The sequence below is a fragment of the Pseudophryne corroboree genome, chromosome 3, assembly GCF_028390025.1.
Source record: "Pseudophryne corroboree isolate aPseCor3 chromosome 3, aPseCor3.hap2, whole genome shotgun sequence".
NCBI lineage: Eukaryota > Metazoa > Chordata > Amphibia > Anura > Myobatrachidae > Pseudophryne > Pseudophryne corroboree.
The window spans coordinates 234,774,869-234,797,671 of NC_086446.1; the positions used below are offsets into that span (position 1 = coordinate 234,774,869).

At 46.5% G+C, this 22,803-nt stretch overlaps 1 protein-coding gene across 3 annotated transcripts in view; it reads right to left on the reverse strand.

Moving 5' to 3' along the window:
• The window catches only part of NCOA3 (nuclear receptor coactivator 3), a 329,159-nt gene that overhangs the window by 183,543 nt on the left and 122,813 nt on the right, over nucleotides 1-22,803 (reverse strand). For all 3 annotated transcript variants that reach the window (XM_063958907.1, XM_063958905.1, XM_063958906.1), the window contains one exon: nucleotides 8,007-8,127. The gene's annotated coding sequence lies outside the window, so the exon portion shown is untranslated. The remainder of the gene's footprint in view (nucleotides 1-8,006; nucleotides 8,128-22,803) is intronic.

Sequence of the window (22,803 nt, forward strand, 5' to 3'; positions counted from 1 at the left end):
CCGCAGCAATATTCTCCTATATTCACTCCGAACTCCTGGAGATAAGTTTTCTAAAGATACAAATGAGGAGAAAGTGCGCTCATAGTGCAGGTAAGTATTTTAATGGATAAAACAACACTGTGTATAATCCAGGACAGGTAATTTAAAGACTCGTACCCTGATTACCCACTCTGTGGGCTGATTACCACATGATATAAATATTTCCACAAGGCTGTCTCAACGATCGCCTACCACAGTCCGGGACACAGCACCGTCTCCAGCCGCAAACACGTCAGGATCCGTCCAGCCACCGTGCCGTGCAGTCGACCCGATCAGCCAGCACAATTGTGGAGAGAAGACGTCAGACAGACCACGCCCCAACGCGTTTCATATACCACTTCGTCAGAAGTGGTATATGAAACGCGTTGGGGCGTGGTCTGTCTGACGTCTTCTCTCCACAATTGTGCTGGCTGATCGGGTCGACTGCACGGCACGGTGGCTGGACGGATCCTGACGTGTTTGCGGCTGGAGACGGTGCTGTGTCCCGGACTGTGGTAGGCGATCGTTGAGACAGCCTTGTGGAAATATTTATATCATGTGGTAATCAGCCCACAGAGTGGGTAATCAGGGTACGAGTCTTTAAATTACCTGTCCTGGATTATACACAGTGTTGTTTTATCCATTAAAATACTTACCTGCACTATGAGCGCACTTTCTCCTCATTTGTATCTTTAGAAAATATATATATATATATATATATATATATATATATATATATATATATATATATATATATATATATATATATATATATATATATATATATATATATATATATATATATATATAGTATTTTCATAAAGAACAATGGATCGTTATGTTACAAAAGCTTATTTCTACTGTAAAGGCACGATAGGGAATTTTTTATATGTACTGTACAACTCCATTGCAGATGTACACATACTGCCCAATTAGAAAGCTATAATGAGTTGTTCTAACACAGGTATTTTTTTTTTCATTGCAACAATTGTATAGCCGCAATAAGTATGCTTTAGTATATATAATGAAGTATAAGGTCTGTCTGTTATTACCCAGTTTTGTTCTATCACTGTTTCAATTGTACAGCGCAGTAGAATATGCTGAGCTATATAAGAAACGGTTAATAAATATGTTTCCATTGTATTGAGAAGAGCAGCACAACAGCATCAATAGTATGTATCAATATGTTAAATACTACGTTCTATCGATGATCAAATTGGATTGCCTGTTCAGAGCTATTTTATGTGCTATGTAATGCTGGACCAGCCTTCTGATGTAGTCTTGATAACAAAACGCGTAGTAGCATGGCCTGGAATATATCTGGCCTGATGTTAATGTAGACCGCTGCATTGTCTAACCTATGCATGCTGTTTTATGCTGTTGAAATCCGCTGTGTTCTGACTGCCATCGTTGGTACGCAGTTCTTTGATCTGTTTTATAGATTACTTATAATAATGTATTTTAATGCACTATGATGTGCCCCGTTGTTCTTCCATCATTTTAGAAATACTGACACCTGAGACGTGAATTCAGGATATTGGTGGGAAGACGCTGACTCAATTTAAGGAGTTCTTTTTGCATACAGACCGATTGAGGAATTCACTGAGACTTTGGATACCGACTTCTGTTTTACAAATTATACTGGGATCTGTAGTTCCACAAGAATGCTTCAGTGTGTGTGTGTGTGTGTTTTATATACAGGTTGAGTATCCCATATCCAAATATTCCGAAATACGGAATTTTTGGAGTGAGAGAGTGAAACCTTTGTTTTTTGATGGCTCAATGTACACAAACTTTGTGAATTTAACAAAGTTACTAAAAACATTGTATTAAATGACCTTCAGGCTGTGTGTATAAGGTATATATGAAACATACATGAATTGTGTGAATGTACGCACACTTTAATTATTGCACAAAGTTATTAAACATTGTCTAAAATGACCTTCAGGCTGTGTGTATAAGGTGTATATGAAACATAAATGTATTCTGTGCTTAGACTTAGGTCCCATCGCCATGATATCTCATTATGGTATGCAATTATTCCAAAATACAGAAAAATCCGATATCCAAAATACTTCTGGTCCCAAGCATTTTAAAATAAGAATTTACTCACCGGTAATTCTGTTTCTCGTAGTCCGTAGTGGATGCTGGGAACTCCGTAAGGACCATGGGGAATAGCGGGCTCCGAAGGAGGCTGGGCACTCTAGAAAGATCTTAGACTACCTGGTGTGCACTGGCTCCTCCCACTATGACCCTCCTCCAAGCCTCAGTTAGGTACTGTGCCCGGACGAGCGTACACAATAAGGAAGGATTTTGAATCCCGGGTAAGACTCATACCAGCCACACCAATCACACCGTACAACTCGTGATATGAAACACAGTTAACAGTATGAAACAATAGAGCCTCTCAACAGATGGCTCAACAATAACCCGATTTAGTTAACAATAACTATGTACAAGTATTGCAGATAGACCGCACTTGGGATGGGCGCCCAGCATCCACTACGGACTACGAGAAACAGAATTACCGGTGAGTAAATTCTTATTTTCTCTAACGTCCTAGTGGATGCTGGGAACTCCGTAAGGACCATGGGGATTATACCAAAGCTCCCAAACGGGCGGGAGAGTGCGGATGACTCTGCAGCACCGAATGAGAGAACTCCAGGTCCTCCTCAGCCAGGGTATCAAATTTATAGAATTTTGCAAACGTGTTTGCCCCTGACCAAGTAGCTGCTCGGCAAAGTTGTAAAGCTGAGACCCCTCGGGCAGCCGCCCAAGATGAGCCCACCTTCCTTGTGGAATGGGCATTGACAGATTTAGGCTGTGGCAGGCCTGCCACAGTATGTGCAAGCTGAATTGTACTACAAATCCAACGAGCAATAGTCTGCTTAGAAGCAGGAGCACCCAGCTTGTTGGGTGCATATAGGATAAACAGCGAGTCAGATTTTCTGACTCCAGCCGTCCTGGAAACATATTTTCAGGGCCCTGACAACGTCTAGCAACTTGGAGTCCTCCAAATCCTTAGTAGCCGCAGGCATCACAATAGGCTGGTTCAGGTGAAACGCTGACACCACCTTAGGGAGAAACTGGGGACGAGTCCTCAATTCTGCCCTATCCATATGAAAAATCAGATAAGGGCTTTTACATGATAAAGCTGCCAATTCTGACACTCGCCTGGCTGATGCCAGGGCCAATAACATGACCACTTTCCACGTGAGATATTTCAGATCCACGGTTTTTAGTGGCTCAAACCAATGTGATTTCAAGAAATTCAACATCACGTTGAGATCCCACGGTGCCACAGGAGGCACAAATGGGGGCTGAATATGCAGCACTCCTTTCACAAATGTCTGAACTTCAGGTACTGAAGCTAGTTCCTTTTGAAAGAAAATCGACAGAGCCGAGATCTGTACTTTAATGGAGCCTAGTTTTAGGCCCATATTCACTCCTGCTTGCAGGAAATGCAGAAATCGACCCAGTTGAAATTCCTCTGTTGGGGCCTTTTTGGCCTCGCACCATGCAACATATTTCCGCCATATGCGGTGATAATGTTTTGCCGTAACATCTTTCCTGGCTTTAATAAGCGTAGGAATAACTTCCTCCGGAATGCCCTTTTCCTTCAGGATCCGGAATTCAACCGCCATGCCGTCAAACGCAGGCGCGGTAAGTCTTGGAACAGACAGGGGCCCTGCTGTAGCAGGTCCTGTCTGAGCGGCAGGGACCAAGGGTCCTCTGAGATCATCTCTTGAAGTTCCGGGTACCACGCTCTTCTTGGCCAATCCGGAACCACGAGAATTGTGTTTACTCCTCGCTTTCTTATTATTCTCAGTACCTTTGGTATGAGAGGTAGAGGAGGGAACACATACACTGACCGGTACACCCACGGTGTCACCAGGGCGTCCACCGCTATCGCCTGAGGGTCTCTTGACCTGGCGCAATACTTCTCTAGTTTTTTGTTTATGCGGGACGCCATCATGTCCACCTGTGGACGACCCCATTGATTTACAATCATTTGGAAGACTTCTGGATGAAGTCCCCACTCTCCCGGGTGGAGGTCGTGCCTGCTGAGAAAGTCTGCTTCCCAGTTGTCCACTCCCGGGATGAACACTGCTGACAGTGCTAGTACATGATTCTCCGCCCATCTGAGAATTTTTGTGGCTTCTGCCATCGCCGTCCTGCTTCTTGTGCCGCCCTGTCGATTCACATGGGCGACTGCCGTGATGTTGTCTGACTGGATCAGCACCGGCTGGTGTAGGAGCAGGGATTTTGCTTGACTTAGGGCATTGTAAATGGCCCTTAGTTCCAGAATATTTATGTGAAGGGCAGTCTCCTGACTTGACCATAGTCCCTGGAAATTTCTTCCCTTTGTGACTGCCCCCCAGCCTCGTAGGCTGGCATCCGTGGTCACCAGGACCCAGTCCTGTATGCCGAATCTGCGGCCCTCCAGAAGATGAGCACTGTTCAGCCACCACAGAAGAGACACCCTGGTTCATGGAGACAGGGTTATTAAACGATGCATCTGAAGATGCGATCCGGACCACTTGTCCAACAGGTTCCACTGAAAGATTCTGGCATGGAACCTGCCGAATGGAATTGCTTCGTAGGAAGCTACCATCTTTCCCAGGACTCGCGTGCAGTGATGCACCGATACCTGTTTTGGTTTTAGGAGGTCTCTGACTAGAGAAGACAACTCCCTGGCTTTCTCCTCCGGGAGAAACACTTTTTTCTGGGCCGTGTCCAGAATCATTCCCAGGAACATTAGACGTGTCGTGGGGACCAGCTGTGACTTTGGGATATTCAGAATCCAACCGTGCTGGCTCAGCACTTCCTGAGATAGTGCTACTCCCACTAACAACTGTTCCTTGGATCGTGCCTTTATTAGGAGATCGTCCAAGTATGGGATAATTAAAACTCCCTTTTTTCGAAGGAGTATCATCATTTCCGCCATAACCTTGGTAAATACCCTCGGTGCCGTGGAGAGTCCAAACGGCAGCATCTGGAATTGGTAATGGCAATCCTGTACCACAAATCTGAGGTACTCCTGGTGAGAATTGTAAATGGGGACATGTAGGTAAGCATCCTTGATGTCCAGGGATACCATTTAATCCCCCTCGTCCAGGCTTGCAATAACCGCCCTGAGCGATTCCATCTTGAACTTGAATTTTTTTATGTATGTGTTCAAGGACTTCAAATTTAGAATGGGTCTCACCGAACCGTCCGGTTTCGGTACCACAAATAGTGTGGAATAGTAACCCCGGCCTTGTTGGAGTAGGGGTACCTCGATTATCACCTGCTGGGAATACAGCTTGTGAATTGCCGCTAGCACTGCCTCCCTGTCTGAGGGAGCAATCGGCAAGGCGGATTTTAGGAAACGGCGGGGTGGAATCGCCTCGAATTCCAGCCTGTATCCTTGAGATACTATTTGAAGGATCCAGGGATCCACCTGTGAGCGAACCCACTGATCGCTGAAATTCCTGAGGCGGGCCCCCACCGTACCCGGCTCCGCTTGTGAAGCCCCACCGTCATGCGGCGGACTTGGAAGAGGAAGCGGGGGAGGACTTTTGTTCCTGGGAACCTGCTGTTTGCTGCAGCCTTTTTCCCCTGCCTCTGCCTCTTGACAGAAAAGACCCTCCTTTTCCCCGCTTATTTTTCTGGGATCGAAAGGACTGAACCTGATAAAATGGCGCCTTCTTAGGCTGCGAGGGGACATGGGGTAAAAATGCTGACTTCCCAGACGTTGCTGTGGAAACTAGGTCGGAGAGACCATCCCCAAATAATTCCTCCCCTTTATAAGGCAAAACTTCCATGTGCCTTTTGGAATCTGCATCTCCAGTCCACTGGCGAGTCCATAAACATCTCCTAGCAGAGATAGATAGTGCACTTACTTTAGATGCCAGCCGGCAGATTTCCCTCTGTGCATCTCTCATGTATAAGACTGAGTCTTTTATATGGTCAATTGTTAACAGGATCGTGTCTCTGTCTAGTGTGTCAATATTTTCTGACAGGTTATCTGACCATGCAGCGGCAGCACTGCACATCCAAGCTGACGCAATTGCTGGTCTGAGTATAATGCCTGAGTGTGTATATACAGACTTCAGGATCGCCTCCTGCCTTCTATCAGCAGGTTCCTTAAGGGCGGCCGTATCCTGGGACGGTAGTGCCACCTTTTTTGACAAACGTGTGAGCGCTTTATCCACCCTCGGGGGTGTTTCCCAACGTAACCTATCCTCTGGCGGGAAAGGGAACGCCATTAGTAATTTCTTAGGAATCACCAATTTCTTATCAGGGGAAGCCCACGCTTCTTCACACACTTCATTTAATTCATCTGACGGGGGAAAAACTACAGGTAGTTTTTTCTCCCCAAACATAATACCCTTTTTTGTGGTACCTGGATGTAAATCAGAAATATTTAACACCTCTTTCATTGCCTCAATCATGCAGCGAATGGCCTTAACGGGCATTAAATTTGACTCATCGTCGTCGACACTGGCGTCAGTATCCGTGTCGACATCTACTTGTGCCACCTGAGATAACGGGCGTTTTAGAGCCCCTGATGACTTTTGAGACCCTTGGACCGGCACGAGCTGAAGACTCGGCTGTCCCACAGTCGGCATGTCGTCAAATTTTTTATGTAAGGAGTCTATACGTGCACTCATTTCTTGCCATAATACCATCCACTCAGGTGTCTGCCCCGCAGGGGGTGACATCTCTGCTAAAGGCATCTGCTCTCCCTCCACATCATTATCCTCCTCAAACATGTCGACACAGCCGTACCGACACACTCCACACACACAGGGAATGCTCAAATAGAGGACAGGACCCACAAAAGCCCTTTGGGGGGACAGAGTAAGAGTATGCCAGCACACACCAGAGCGCTATATATATATACAGGGACTAACTGAGTTATGTCCCTAATAGCTGCTTATACTGTATACAATGCCAATTTAGTGCCCCCCCTCTCTTTTTCCCTCTTACTGTATTGTAGAAATGCAGGGAAGAGCCAGGGAGCTTCCTTCCAGCCGAGCTGTGAGGGCAAAATGGCGCCAGTGTGCTGAGGAGATAGGCTCCGCCCCTTTTTCGCGGCCTATTCTCCCGCTTATTTTGGGATTCTGGCAGGGGTATTTACCTCATATATAGCCCCAGGGGCTATATATTGAGGTATTTTAGCCAGCCAAGGTGTTTTTATTGCTGCCTCAGAGCGCCCCCCCCCCCAGCGCTCTGCACCCTCAGTGACCGGAGTGTGAAGTGTGTATGAGGAGCAATGGCGCACAGCTGCAGTGCTGTGCGCTACCTTGGTGAAGACAGGACGTCTTCATGCCGCCGATTTTCCGGACCATCTTCCTGCTTCTGGCTCTGTAAGGGGGACGGCGGCGCGGCTCCGGGACCGAACATCAAGGCTGGGCCTGCGGTCGATCCCTCTGGAGCTAATGGTGTCCAGTAGCCTAAGAAGCCCAATCCGGCTGCAAGCAGGCGAGTTCGCTTCTTCTCCCCTTAGTCCCTCGCTGCAGTGAGCCTGTTGCCAGCAGGTCTCACTGAAAAAAACAAATTCTAAGACTATAACTTTCTAAGAGCTCAGGAGAACCCCTAGTGTGCATCCAACCTCGGCCGGGCACGAAATCTAACTGAGGCTTGGAGGAGGGTCATAGTGGGAGGAGCCAGTGCACACCAGGTAGTCTAAGATCTTTCTAGAGTGCCCAGCCTCCTTCGGAGCCCGCTATTCCCCATGGTCCTTACGGAGTTCCCAGCATCCACTAGGACGTTAGAGAAATAAGGGATACTCAACCTGTATATCCATACACACATACTGTATATATCTATCCATACATACACACTACATTCAACTGTAGTACACTATTAGCACTCATTAGTATGAAAGAACATCTTCTACAATACAGTAGTTGCAGACATCTGATATATCAACCAATAAGTCGTGCTTAATCCATTCACACAAAAATACATTCACTACTTTATATCAGACCATGCCATACCTCAGATTGAAGTCATCAATGAAATGGGCCAAGGGTTTTTCTATGACCCCCACCCCACGTCCACAGTAGTCAATGCGGAGGTACAGTCAACAGCCGCCATAGAGTATAATGTGGCTTGTACCTATAAAAAGATAAAATGTGTAAATAGAAATGTTTGTTTCGGTATAAAAATCATCTCCAAGCAAAGTCACCAAAAACACATTATTGGCACACCAAACGCCAGGATCAAGTAGAAGGCGAGAAAAAGAAAGTAGTTAGTGTTTTTTTTTTTTTTATTGTTTTGTGTTTTTACTTTTTTTTTTTACTCTGTTTATAAGACATTCAGGTCGTTCTTTTTTATTTTTTTTAAGAAGTGACGACGCCTTGCCATTAGTCATAACATAAAAATAAAAAAAAGTAGTTTTTTTTAAACCATTTTGTTTAAAGCATGGTTTCAACCAACCAACCAACCCTGCTATAAAGTCTACTTAACCAAACAGGGAGTAGTACATAGTTGTCTGTATAACTTAGAGGGCATCAGGACAAAACAAACTAGACACTAAAGTAAGAAAGTCTGTGTACATAAGCTCCAACATATACAACAGCATAAACTTTGAGAAGTCCTGGAGGCAAGTGGGAGGTAGGGGAGTCCAGGAATGTGTGTGTGAGCGGGGAGGGGTGAGGGGGATGGTTTGGGGTAGGTGCAAAGGACTGCATCATGATCACGGGATCCGGTCTGAAGATCGACACTGTCTAGGTCGCCAATGTTTAGGTCGACAGTCACTAGGTCGAAAGGGTTGGAAGGTCGACATGGTTTCTACGTCGACATGTGCTAGGTCGACAGGTCAAAAGGTCGACATGAGTTTTTTTGCTATTTTGAACTTTTTCATACTTAACGATCCACGTGGACTACGATTGGAACGGTAATCTGTGCCGAGCGAAGCGAGACAACTTGCCCGAAGCACGGCGAGCCATGCGAGGGGACACGGTGCACTAATTGGGGTTCCCGGTCACTCTACGAAGAAAACACACAAAAAACGCATGTCGACCTTTTGACCTAGCACATGTCTACCTAGAACCCCTGTCAACCTTCCAACCCTGCCGACCTAGTGACTGTCGACCTAAACATTGTCGACCTAATGATCCACACCCCATGATCACACCCCCACTATACAATGCAAATATTTTCGGTACTCTGCTGCATGCGACTGGGCCTCTGGACTTTTGCTTCACTGGGAAGTGGGTGACTAGTCTACTCTCTCAGGAGGACTTCCCAAAATGCTAGAGAGTATGCAACCAGGATTTAAATGAACAGAAAATGCAAATGAATGTAGGTGTGTGTGACTGTATGAGAACTGAAGGAAGTCATTTATACCTAGCAAGTTTTTCCACCACTTATAGGGGGCGAGTCATTTGTTCTAGCCAGTAACTGCCACTAGATGGCACCAAATGGAGCAAATCAATTGTTGCTCCACTCGGACACAAATAGATGCTGGTGAAACATTTCAGCTAACATGCCTCCTGAAGTGTGTGCTGAAACGCGTGATAAGTCGGCACTCTGGGCACCCAAACAGGAGTTTGGCCATCCAAAGCAGTACTTTAGACAGGTTTAGCCGTTTTGTGTGGCTAAACCCAATACTGATGGACGCGCACATTGATCTGATGGGAGCCTAAAAAAATTAAAATTACATTTACCTATAATGTCAACTCAGGCCCCCCTTTACTACACACCATTCTGAAGCTGCTGTTCTTATGCAGGTATATGTGAGCAGCAAAGGAATCCATTTCTTCTGAAATTTGTCACATTTAACTACCACAACCTGGAAAAAACTGTTTAAAAAAAAAAAAAAAGTGCTCCGAATAGCATTAGCAGTCTACATTCTCATACAAGAAAGGCTTCAATGTACTGTAGGACACAGCACTTTCATTTGCTTTGCAGCATGGTGCAAACTATTGGTTTACTGTGGGCAATCTCAGACTGAAGCAATGCGATAGTAAGCATGCCATGCATCAGCTGTATCTCCATTAGAATAAAGTTTAAAAGAGAGAAAAAAGTGAGTGTGTTAGCAGGTAACATAGAATTATCTATATACTCATTATTATATGACATCATATATCGCATATATGTTAAACCTGTACCCCTATCTATATTCATATTTCCAGCCGATACATTGAGCTTCAACACTGCTACTTCTTTTAGGCATCTTCCATTCAGAAACAGCTAAATGGTTGTAATCCACCCACAATGCTTTGCCTGAGACCTGTATGGATACCCTGCTAACAAGATTTCCTAGAATAAAAAAGTACAGGAGCACAAATCTGGGTACAGTTATAACAGAGGTATAGGCCTGTACACACACACTAGTCGATACAGTAAACAACGTAGCTAATTTTGACCCTTCCTGAGCGATATCGTTGACTATATTGCCCAGTGTGTACGCAGTCAACAATGAACGATGTGCGGCCCCGCTCCTAGTTAACGAGGCTAGCTGTCGCCTGGACAGACAGCACAATTTGGACTCATCGTTCAAAGCTGCATGGACGGCTGGGCCACAGCATGACGTCACTTTGCGATATCGCACGGGCCCGGAGTTGGACACACTAAGCGATGTTGCTCATGGACCACATCACCTAGTGTGTATCCACCTTAAGTGTGACACACATAACCATTTATATATTGTTACATGTTAGTGTGTATCTACAGACACATCCAGAATGATGCACAGCAGGAAGGCAGGGACATTACTGTACTTTCACTAGCGTGTTTTCAGTGCTGCTCAGGACAGCCTTAAAGTGGTGGTTTTTAAAGAACTTTTGTGGCAGATTAAATATCAGAGGGGGAAAACCCAATTTCAAAAGATATTGCTGTGTAGCAAGCCCTGTCAATCGGGACTATCACTGCATTGCATAAAGCCACAGAACTAAGGACTTTCCGGTAACCACACAAAGTAAAACCTGGATGTTCTGCACAACTCACAACTAGCAAATAGGAGGATCTCTGGACATCAGATATCCTTTGACAGAAAAGACTTGGAATCCTACAAGCACATTGCAGTAAGGAGTCTGTATTATAAATAGGACGTCTGTGCATGGGAACAGATGAACAAACCAGGAGACTAGAGGCACACCATTATGGTGGACTCTTTATCCTGCAGATTCAGAGGGACAGGCACACAGAAGGGGGCACGGGATCTGCTATTAATCATATTCCAGTCATTGTTCATTTGATGCGGCTGGCATACTTCCAAGAAGATACAGAAGCCACAGCTCTGGAGTTCACAAAGCTCTAAAGAATAAAAAAGGAGAAATGCCGAAGGCGCATTTACACCAGTCAAACAAATGGAAGCTTTCATTCAGTCTGAGACGCGATGACTATACAGATATAGTAAAGATGTATACTGTAGCTGTGCCAGTGTTTTAAGTCCACTGGAAGATGCTGCCGAACATGGGTGATTGGTGCCCTGTTAACAACAACATGATCAAATGGCAGAGTGGCATTTAATAATTAAACTAGGAACTAAATGTATAATAAATTGGGTAGAAAATATCAAGTTACTCTGATGTATCCAGTGTTCTGGTAAATAACCCCAAGATTTCCTTTTACTGACTTACTGTAGGGAACAGGTTGTAGTCTGCAGAAAGTCACCATTTCATATCTCATGCAATGTAGAAAATACAGGAGACATTGCTGTTTGCCTAAATTCATATCTTGGTAAGGAGACATAGCTATAGCCAAAGATTGCTCCACTTTTCATATTTTTACCTACCAAGAAGGGGGGGCTCCAAATTAAGTGCATGTTTGGCACATGACTACTACAAATGGGTTTGTCCCTTTCCTGTTTTGTTAATGACTGGAGCAGCATGGGACTGCACATTTCGGGGGCAAGATGTACTAAAGGGAAAATGCGACCAAAAACTGTCATTTTACAATGGCCCTATTTCCCATATGTACCCAGCTCTGGAATGAGATCTTAGCATCGTCAAGTGTGTACCCTAACTCTAAGGCTTGGGCCACACATAGCGGCCAAGCGGGTCTCACTCAACGGGACCCATTTGGCCGCTGTGTGTGGCCCTACACTAACTCCTCCAGCACCCCCTGTGGCAGTGCACGTCACTCTGCACATGCGCAAAAGGGCTCCCGGATTCTAATCCCAGAAGTCCATCTATTGCAAAGGACAGCTCTTATTGGGAAAGATGTCCTTTGCACATTTCTAGGTACATATCAGCGTTAATACTAGGGAGGCCAATCCTGGGCCATTATTTCAATCCCGGGTATAGGGACTGAAAAATGGTCAATCCCTAGATTCCCAGGATACTTTTTTTAATGTGTCCAGCCGTCCGCCCCGCCCACATAACTCTTTAATGTGTCCGGCCATCTGCCCCACCCCACAGACATAACACAACCTCGCGGGTGACTGTCTGCTTCCCATCAGGCGGCGCGGTGACTGCGCAGCGTGACCTCAGAGTCACAGGTCACTCTGCGCAGGGGGTGCCGGGAGGAGGGAGCCGGGCAAGTTGAGTGTCCTGAGGATGCTCAACGCTGCCCAGGATTAAAGGGCCTCCTGATCCCTCAATCCCTGGAATTGGAGCTTCCAATCCCGGGATTGAATCCCACCCGATTTTTGGCCTAAATCCCGGTATCCCGCCGATCCCGATCACGGGATTAGCCACCCTAGTTAATACTGCTAGTATGTACCTGATAAGTGGCAGGATGTACCGCACTGCATATACAATAGTACATCCCGCCCCTAATGCGTAAAACATTAAATCTACCCTTTACCAAACTTTGGCCATACCTATCAAATAAAGAAATGTCAATAAAGACATAGCAAAATAGCACCAGGCAACGAATTTTCAAACTACAGTGTGTCACTTGTCTCAATCCTCCCAATTCAACTAAACGCAATGTTGTTTAGCTCTAAGAAAGAGAACCAGGAGCTATTCAAATATCCGCATCATGCCTGGCACTTAAGTCGGAAGATGCAGTTTACCACAACTAATGCCCGGGGCTTAGTCGTGGTAAATAGCATTTTTTTACATAACTGCTAAGCGTGATGCTGTTGGCGTAGCTAAAAAGCCTGCAAGTAGTTAAGTCGGATTTCCGCTCACACCTCAGGAGGGTGTGAGCAGAAATCTTCTGGTACTAATTCCCGAACAAAAGTATCATCGTATTTAATTGGATTTCATTGTCAAAAACATCGTACTATACACAATTTGAGTAACAAAATAAAACATTAATATCATCAGGTGACGGCTATTAAATGAGGCCACATAAAGGAGTATTTTCCGGCAATAAAAGCTCTAGTCAATATTTAAAACTCAAGACCCAGAGTTTAGGACGCTACTACTTTCTCTGCGAGTAAATTAATATCATCACTTCAGTCATTTATGTAATGCCAGAATATTCTATTGTGAGTTACAATTAGGAACAAAACATGAATAAGACAAGACTGGGTAATACATATACGTACTATGTTACACTGGCTTTCCTTCATAATCCAATTCATGCTTCTCACACTAATTTACAAAGTCCTCGCCTATTCCCATTCCATTTACATACCTGACCTTATCTCCCTGTACCCTCCCCACCTGCCCTCTTCACTCCATGTTACCCCTTTCACACCGCAAATATATCCCGGGATATTGCCGGGTCGACCCAGGTCGAGGTGCAGTCTAAAAGCACCCTTTTTGAATTTTGAATATCCCGGGTCGAGTAACCTTGCATTTCAACCCGGTATAAAAGCAGTGTTATACATGGGTTGGATCCGGGTCAATGTGCACGCTAAAGTGTCCAACCCGGGTTATTCAACCCTGCATTCATGTGAAAGCGCTGATTGGCTGTTCTTTGTGTGCCTTGATGATGTCAGCATCCTGAGCCCTGCTACACAGGAGAGCATTAATTCAGAGAGCAACAGAGAGCATTAACAATTAGAGCTATTAAGAATTAGGGGTGAGGCAGAGATTGCTAGGCAGCTTTCTGCATACCTCCCAACTTATTAAAAGTACAAAGAGGGACCTTTGCGCGTGCCGGAAAAGGGGGTGTGGCCTATATGAAAGGGGCATGGCCTCGCGACAGAGCCTTGATCGCGAGTCACGCCCCTTTGTACCATCACTGAGGAGGCATGCCCAGCGCTCTCTGAGCTGCTGGCATGCCCCCTCTCCCTCTGTCACCTGTGAATAGATGCATGCGCAAAGTGTGTATTCACCGCTGCTCTGCAGTGACAGGAGCCTCCCAACTGCCCCCCCCCCCCCCCCCCTCCTCCCACGAGACACTGCGGCCCGCAGGTGGGACAGCAGGACAGTCCCAAAAATTGTCCCAGTTGGGAGGTATGTTAAGGATGCAATTGTATATAAAAACATAGCTCTGTCAGCCACGATTCCTGCAATGCTGTGAGCTGTCCCCACCCTCTCCTTTTGTCCCCTTCTGACACCTCATCTTTCTCAGCCAAAAAAAGTAAATTTAAAATGAAATCCATGGTGTTTTAATTGCTGACTGGGTTGAGTTGAAAGGAGCCAACCCTGCAATAACCCGGGTTGAAAGTGTTGTGTGAAAGGGTTCGGACCCGGGATCAAAATACCGGGTCGGACCCAGGTTTGCGGTGTGAAAGGGGTAACATTCATGCCACCTCTCCTGCCAACTGATTAATTCCTCCCATTCCGGTCTAAAGATTTTGGACATGGTGCTCCCTACCTCTGGAATTATCCACAAAACTTTAAATAGGCTCTCAAGACCAACTTCTTCATCAAACCAAGCCATCTCTCATCCTAACCCTGTGCTACATGCTCACTTCTACCCCATCTCTCCTCCTAACCCTGTGCTACATGCTCACTTCTACCCCATCTCTCATCCTAACCTTCTGCTACATGACTCACTTTTACCCCATCTGTGTCATCGGCAGTCTGCCCCTCCCCTTAAGAATGTAAGCTCTCACGAGCAGGGCCCTCTCCCCTCGTGTTTTTCCCTCTCCTAGACTATTTTCTAAATTCCATACTCCCTACAACGGCACCTAACCCTTGGTTTCTGACACCCTCATGATTTTTCAGTGCTCTGTCCCCTGATGCAGCAATGTTAAAATACCATTGTATTTGTCCTACATTGTCTTGTACTGTAAGTCATTGTTTTCTTGTTTATGTACTTTGTTAGGTGCTGCAGAACCCTTGTGGCACCATATAAATAAACAATAATAGAGAGACAATGAGGTAAGTGGGTGCTGCTCGCAAGCTTACAATCAATAGGAGCAAAATAATGTTATCGCTGGACCTATAAACTTGAGCTGGTACACACTGCATGTTTTACTTAAGATGCAATGGACTCCCGAAATGTCCTTGCGAGGAAAACCTGTACTATTCACCCATACAGCACAAACTTCACAATTGTTTCTTCTAATCCTATTGATTTGTCCTAATGATGGTAAGGAAAAATTGTGTACCTATACACACACACACACACACACACACACACACACACAGCAAAATGTTCACGATAACTACCACTACCGGATTAAGCACATTTTTTAAGCATCATGGAAGATGTGATCATGCAATGAGACAGATTTACCCGAGATGAATGGAGAAGGTACGTGTGTACACATTATACAATTCTCTGTCAGATCATAACATTTTCAGATGATCTGCCATATAAATGTACAGCGTGGACCCAGTTACTGACCATTGGATGACAGCTGTTATACAGGGTATACAAGCTCGGACTACAGACGAGTCAGCCTACGGAAGAGAATGACGTCGCCCAATGGAAGGGGGAGACGCGACGGCAAGAAGATTGAGAGAGAGATACACAGGGAATCACACATACACATATGAAGCAGAGGAAAGATGGAGATCTGCAACAATATAACAAGGGACACATTAAGCACAGGGAAATGAGAGGTAGATGGCAGAAGTAACAACAGAACTGGGCTAACAGGAAAACGGGGAGACTGAAATATAAAAAGAACAGAAAAAAAAAAAACATGAAAAATCAACACAACAGCAGCAGGATGAAAGTTATTCAGCTTTTCCCTACAGGATTTTTATTGAAATACACCAGCAACTAAAAAACACTAACAATCACAAGCTTCTGAATAAGCACAATACAGCGAGAGAGCATGGAATTCCGATGAAGTGCACAAGCACTAGGAAAAGAAGAAAATCAACAAAATGAGGAAAGGAGAAACTGGGCTCCACCAGCTATAGGCGGTTCCCAAGAAAATGCTACAGGGTCAAAAGTTTAGAGTGGTTTCAATTTCACCTCTCAGCAGCCAATCAGAAGGAGCTCGGGAGCTACAGGATGCACGCCTGCTGCCAAATGAGACTTTAACCCATGCTGTGCCAGTTCTAAGTCTGGAAAATCACCGCCTGCCTGGCTGAAAAGTATGTGACTTGTGTGTATAGAAACATGCACACTGTTAACGGCCACATTCAAAGCCATACTGTTCCTTAAAACTCCAGATTTCTACTAGTTAACCCATTACACTGCAAGGCAGGACATAAGAGATAACCCTGCAATACACTGCTCTACAGCTACAGAAATACAACCACATAGTAGAGATATTCCACTTTCTCTTAAAGATATGGGGGAATTAAATTGCAGACGAAGACATCTACCCGGCCGAATCACTTTACAGCAGCCCAAACCCACACAAAACTACTAGCAGCCCCAAAGGATAGGTGCCACTTTTCTGCGAATTTGGACATGCAGACAAGGGGTGCGAGATGCGTTGCCTGCATTTAAACGCAGCAACAGCAGCAATGCGCACCCTTCGCCCACAACTGAATTCCCCCCATGGTCTATGGCAGTGGTTCCCAAACTCACTCCTCAGGTGAACAGGTGTATTCATTACACATTGACAAATTCCATAAGATTCACAGGTGAAGCTAATTATTTCACTTGTCATTCTGTGAAGAGACCTGGAAAACTTGAACTGTTGTGGGTACGGAGGACTGAATCTATGCTCTGAGTATTAGTAGAGAGATTGAATAGTGTGGAATAAAAGCCTAAAACACCTTTAAGATCAGAAATCATTCAAACAAGTTCACAGCAAGATATACATTCAGTGTAAAAATAAGATTTTACTCACCGGTAAATCTATTTGTCGTAGTCCGTAGTGGATGCTGGGACTCCGTAAGGACCATGGGGAATAGCGGCTCCGCAGGAGACTGGGCACAACTAAAGAAAGCTTTAGGACTACCTGGTGTGCACTGGCTCCTCCCACTATGACCCTCCTCCAGACCTCAGTTAGGATACTGTGCCCGGACGAGCGTACACAATAAGGAAGGATTTTGAATCCCGGGTAAGACTCATACCAGCCACACCAATCACACCGTATAACTCGTGATACTATACCCAGTTAACAGTATGAAATATAACTGAGCCTCTCAACAGATGGCTCAACAATAACCCTTTAGTTAGGCAATAACTATATACAAGTATTGCAGACAATCCGCACTTGGGATGGGCGCCCAGCATCCACTACGGACTACGAGAAATAGATGTACCGGTGAGTAAAATCTTATTTTCTCTGATGTCCTAAGTGGATGCTGGGACTCCGTAAGGACCATGGGGATTATACCAAAGCTCCCAAACGGGCGGGAGAGTGCGGATGACTCTGCAGCACCGAATGAGCAAACTCTAGGTCCTCCTCAGCCAGGGTATCAAACTTGTAGACTCTTGCAAAAGTGTTTGAACCCGACCAAGTAACAGCTCGGCAAAATTGTAAAGCCGAGACCCCTCGGGCAGCCGCCCAAAAAGAGCCCCTTTCCTCGTGGAATGGGCTTTTACATATTTAGGGTGCGGCAGTCCAGCCGCAGAATGTGCAAGTTGAATCGTGCTACCGATCCAGCGAGCAATAGTCTGCTTAGAAGCAGGAGCACCCAGCTTGTTGGGTGCATATAGGATAAATAGCGAGTCAGTTTCCCTGACTCCAGCCGCCTGGAAACATATTTTTCAGGGCCCTGACTACGTCCAGTAACTTGGAATCCTCCAAGTCCCAAGTAGCCGCAGGCACCACAATAGGTTGGTTCACATGAAACACTGATACCACCTTAGGAAGGAATTGGGAACGAGTCCTCAATTCCGCCCTATCCATATAAAAAAATCAGATAAGGGCTTTTGCATGATAAAGCCACCAATTCTGATACACGCCTGGCCGACGCCAAGGCCAACAGCATGACCACTTTCCACGTGAGGTATTTTAGCTCCACGGATTTAAGTGGCTCAACCCAATGCGACTTCAGAAAATCCAACACCACGTTGAGATCCCACGGTGCCACTGGAGGCACAAACGGGGGCTGACTATGCAGCACTCCCTTAACAAAAGTCTGAACTTCAGGCAGTGAAGCCAGTTCTATTTTGGAAGAAAATCGATAGAGCCGAAATCTGGACCTTAATGGAACCCAATTTTAGGCCCATAGTCACCCCTGACTGTAGGAAGTGCAGAAATCGACCTAGCTGAAATTCCTCCGTTGGGGCCTTCCTGGCCTCACAGCACGCAACATATTTCCGCCATATGCGGTGATAATGGTTTGCGCTCTTCTTTCCTAGCTTTAATTAGCGTAGGGATAACTTCCTCCGGAATGCCCTTTTCCTTCAGGATCCGACGTTCAACCGCCATGCCGTCAAACGCAGCCGCGGTACGTCTTGGAACAGACAGGCCCCCTGCTGCAGCAGGTCCTGTCTGAGCGGCAGAGGCCATGGGTCCTCTGAGATCATTTCTTGGAGTTCTGGGTACCAAGCTCTTCTTGGCCAATCCGGAACAATGAGTATAGTTCTTACTCCTCTCATTATTCTCATTACCCTGGGTATGAGAGGCAGAGAAGGGAACACATACACCGACTGGTACACCCACGGTGTTACCAGAGCGTCCACAGCTATCGCCTGAGGGTCCCTTGACCTGGCGCAATATCTTTTTAGCTTTTTGTTGAGGCGGGACGCCATCCTGTCCACCTGTGGCCTTTCCCAACGGTGTACAATCATTTGGAAGACTACTGGATGAAGTCCACACTCTCCCGGGTGGAAGTCGTGTCTGCTGAGAATGTCTGCTTCCCAGTTGTCCACTTCGGGAACGAACACTGCCGACAGTGCTAACACATGATTTTCCGCCCATCTGAGAATCCTTGTGGCTTCTGCCATCGCCATCCTGCTTCTTGTGCCGCCCTGTCGGTTTACATGAGCGACCGCCGTGATGTTGTCTGACTGGATCAGCACCGGCCGGTGTTGAAGCAGAGGTCTATCCCGACTTAGGGCATTGTAAATGGCCCTTAGTTCCAGAATATTTATGTGTAGGGAAGTCTCCTGACTTGTCCATAGTCCTTGGAAGTTTCTTCCCTGTGTGACTGCCCCCCAGCCTCGAAGGCTGGCATCCGTGGTCACCAGGACCCAGTCCTGTATGCCGAATCTGCGGCCCTCTAGAAGATTAGCACTCTGCAGCCACCACAACAGCGACACCCTGGCCCTTGGAGACAGGGTTATCCGCCGATGCATCTGAAGATGCGACCCGGTCCACTTGTCCAACAGATCCCACTGGAAGATCCTTGCATGGAACCTGCCGAATGGAATTTCTTCATAAGAAGCTACCATCTTTCCCAGGGCTCGCGTGCATTGATGCACCGACACCTGTATTTGTATTAGGAGGTCTCTGTCTAGAGACGACAACTCCTTGGACTTCTCCTCCGGGAGAAACCCTTTTTTCTTGTTCTGTGTCCAGAACCATACCCAGGAACAGTAGATGCGTCGTAGGAACCAGCTGCGACTTTGGAAAATTCAGAATCCAGCCGTGCTGTTGTAGCACTTCCCGAGATAGTGCTACTCCGACGAACAACTGCTCCCTGGACCTCGCCTTTATAAGGAGATCGTCCAAGTACGGGATAATTATTTCGGCCATTACCTTGGTAAATACCCTCGGTGCCGGGGACAGACCAACGGCAACGTCTGGAATTGGTAATGACAAACCTGTACCACAATTTTGAGGTACTCCTGGTGAGGAGGGTAAATAGGGACATGCAGGTAAGCATCCTTGATGTCCAGTGATACCATGAAATTCTCCAGGCTTGCAATAATCGCCCTGAGCGATTCCATTTCGAACTTGAACCTTCGTATGTAAGTGTTCAAGGAGTCAATATTAGAATGGGTCTCACCGAACCGTCTGATTTCAGTACCACAAACATTTTGGAATAGTAACCCCGGCCTTGCTGAAGGAGGGGTACCTTGATTTCACCTGCTGGAAGTACAGCTTGTGAATTGCCGCCAGTACTACCTCCCTTGTGAGGTAACGGCGAGGGGGAGTCGCCTCGAACTCCAGCTTGTATCCCTGTGATACTACTTGCAGAACCTAGGGATCCACCTGTGGGCAAGCCCACTGGTCCCTGAAGTTCCCGAGACGCGCCCCCACCGCACCTGTCTCCACCTGTGGAGCCCCCGCGTCATGCGGTGGACTCAGAGGAAGCGGGGGAAGATTTTTGATCCTGGGAACTACTGGCTGTCTGGTGCAGCTTTTTCCTTCTTCCCTTGTCTCTGTGCAGAAAGGAAGCGCCTTTGACCCGCTTGCTTTTCTGAAACCGAAAGGACTGTACCTGAAAATACGGTGCTTTCTTAGGCTGTGAGGAAACCTGAGGTAAAAAAATTTCTTCCCAGCTGTTGCTGTGGATACGAGGTCCCAGAGACCATCCCCAAACAATTCCTCACCCTTATAAGGCAGAATCTCCATGTGCCTTTTAAAGTCAGCATCACCCGTCCACTGCCGGGTCTCTAATACCCTCCTGGCAGAATGGACATTGCCTTAATTCTGGATGCCAGCCGGCAAATATCCCTCTGTGCATCCCTCCTATATAAGACGACATCTTTAATATGCTCTATGTTAGCAAAATATTATCTCTGTCTATGGTATTAATATTGACAGGGTATCAGACCACGCTGCAGCAGCACTATTCATGCTGAGGCAATTGCAGGTCTCAGTATAGTACCTGAGTGTGTATATACAGACTTCAGGATAGCCTCCTGCTTTTTTATCAGCAGGCTCCTTCAAAGTGGCCATATCCTAAGATGGCAGTGCCACCCTTTTTGACAAACGTGTGAGCGCCTTATCCGCCCTATGGGATATCTCCCAACGTGACCTATCCTCTGGCGGGAAAGGGTACGCCATCAGTAACTTTTTAGAAATTACCAGTTTCTTATCAACGGATGTTCCTAGTGGATTGTGTATATGTCTCAATCTCGTCGACACTGGAGTCTAACTCCGTGTCGACATCTGTGTCTGCCATCTGAGGTAACGGGCGTTTTTTTGAGTCCCTGATGGCCTTTGAGACGCCTGGGCAGGCGCGGGCTGAGAAGCCGGCTGTCCCACAGCTGTTACGCCATCCAGCCTTTTATGTAAGGAGTTGATATTGTCGGTTAATACCTTCCACCTATCCATCCACTCTGATGTCGGCCCCACAGGGGGCGACATCCCATTTATCGGCCTCTGCTCTGCCTCCACGTAACCTTCCTCATCCAACATGTCGACACATCCGTACCGACACACCGCACACACACAGGGAATGCTCTGACTGAGGACAGGACCCCACAAAGTCCTTTGGGGAGACAGAGAGAGAGTATGCCAGCACACACCAGAGCGCTATATAATGCAGGGATTAACACTATAACTGAGTGATTTTTCCCCCAATAGCTGCTTGTATACACATATTGCGCCTAAATTTAGTGCCCCCCCCCTCTCTTTTTAACCCTTTGAGCCTGAAAACTACAGGGGAGAGCCTGGGGAGCTGTCTTCCAGCTGCACTGTGAAGAAAAAATGGCGCCAGTGTGCTGAGGGAGATGGCCCCGCCCCTTTTCCGGCGGACTTCTCCCGCTTTTTCTGGAATTCTGGCAGGGGTATTTTTACACCTATATAGCCTTCCTGACTATATATGGTGTAGATTTGCCAGCCAAGGTGTATTATATTGCCCTCAGGGCACACACCCCCCCCCCCCCCCCAGCGCCCTGCACCCATCAGTGACCGGAGTGTGAGGTGTGCATGAGGAGCAATGGCGCACAGCTGCAGTGCTGTGCGCTACCTTGTTGAAGACAGAAGTCTTCTGCCGCCGATTTTCCGGAACACTTCTTGCTTCTGGCTCTGTAAGGGGGCCGGCGGCGCGGCTCCGGGACCGAACGATCGAGGTCGGGTCCTGTGTTCGATCCCTCTGGAGCTAATGGTGTCCAGTAGCCTAAGAAGCCCAAGCTACCACCAGTTAGGTAGGTTCGCTTCTTCTCCCCTTAGTCCCTCGCTGCAGTGAGTCTGTTGCCAGCAGATCTCACTGTAAAATAAAAAACCTAAAATATACTTTCTTTCTAGGAGCTCAGGAGAGCCCCTAGTGTGCATCCAGCTCAGCCGGGCACAAGATTCTAACTGAGGTCTGGAGGAGGGTCATAGTGGGAGGAGCCAGTGCACACCAGGTAGTCCTAAAGCTTTCTTTAGTTGTGCCCAGTCTCCTGCGGAGCCGCTATTCCCCATGGTCCTTACGGAGTCCCAGCATCCACTTAGGACGTCAGAGAAATAGCAATTGGAACAACTGCCAACACCATCATTTATGAAAGACCAATATGGAATAAGTTTAAAAGTGAAACAAAGTTTCAAGACGTTTCCTATCCGTGATTACGAGCTTTGCAGTCTGCTGTTTGCTACCTCCAAATTAGAGTAAAGGCCAACATACTTCTGCGATTCAATGGAGCAAATCTGCTTTTTAAAGAAGACTGCTCCAATAAATCTGCAATGTATGGGGACCACAGTTTGACGCTTCCAATCAAAAAGTTATCAGAATCACTAACACAGATTTTTAAACGCTTAATTTA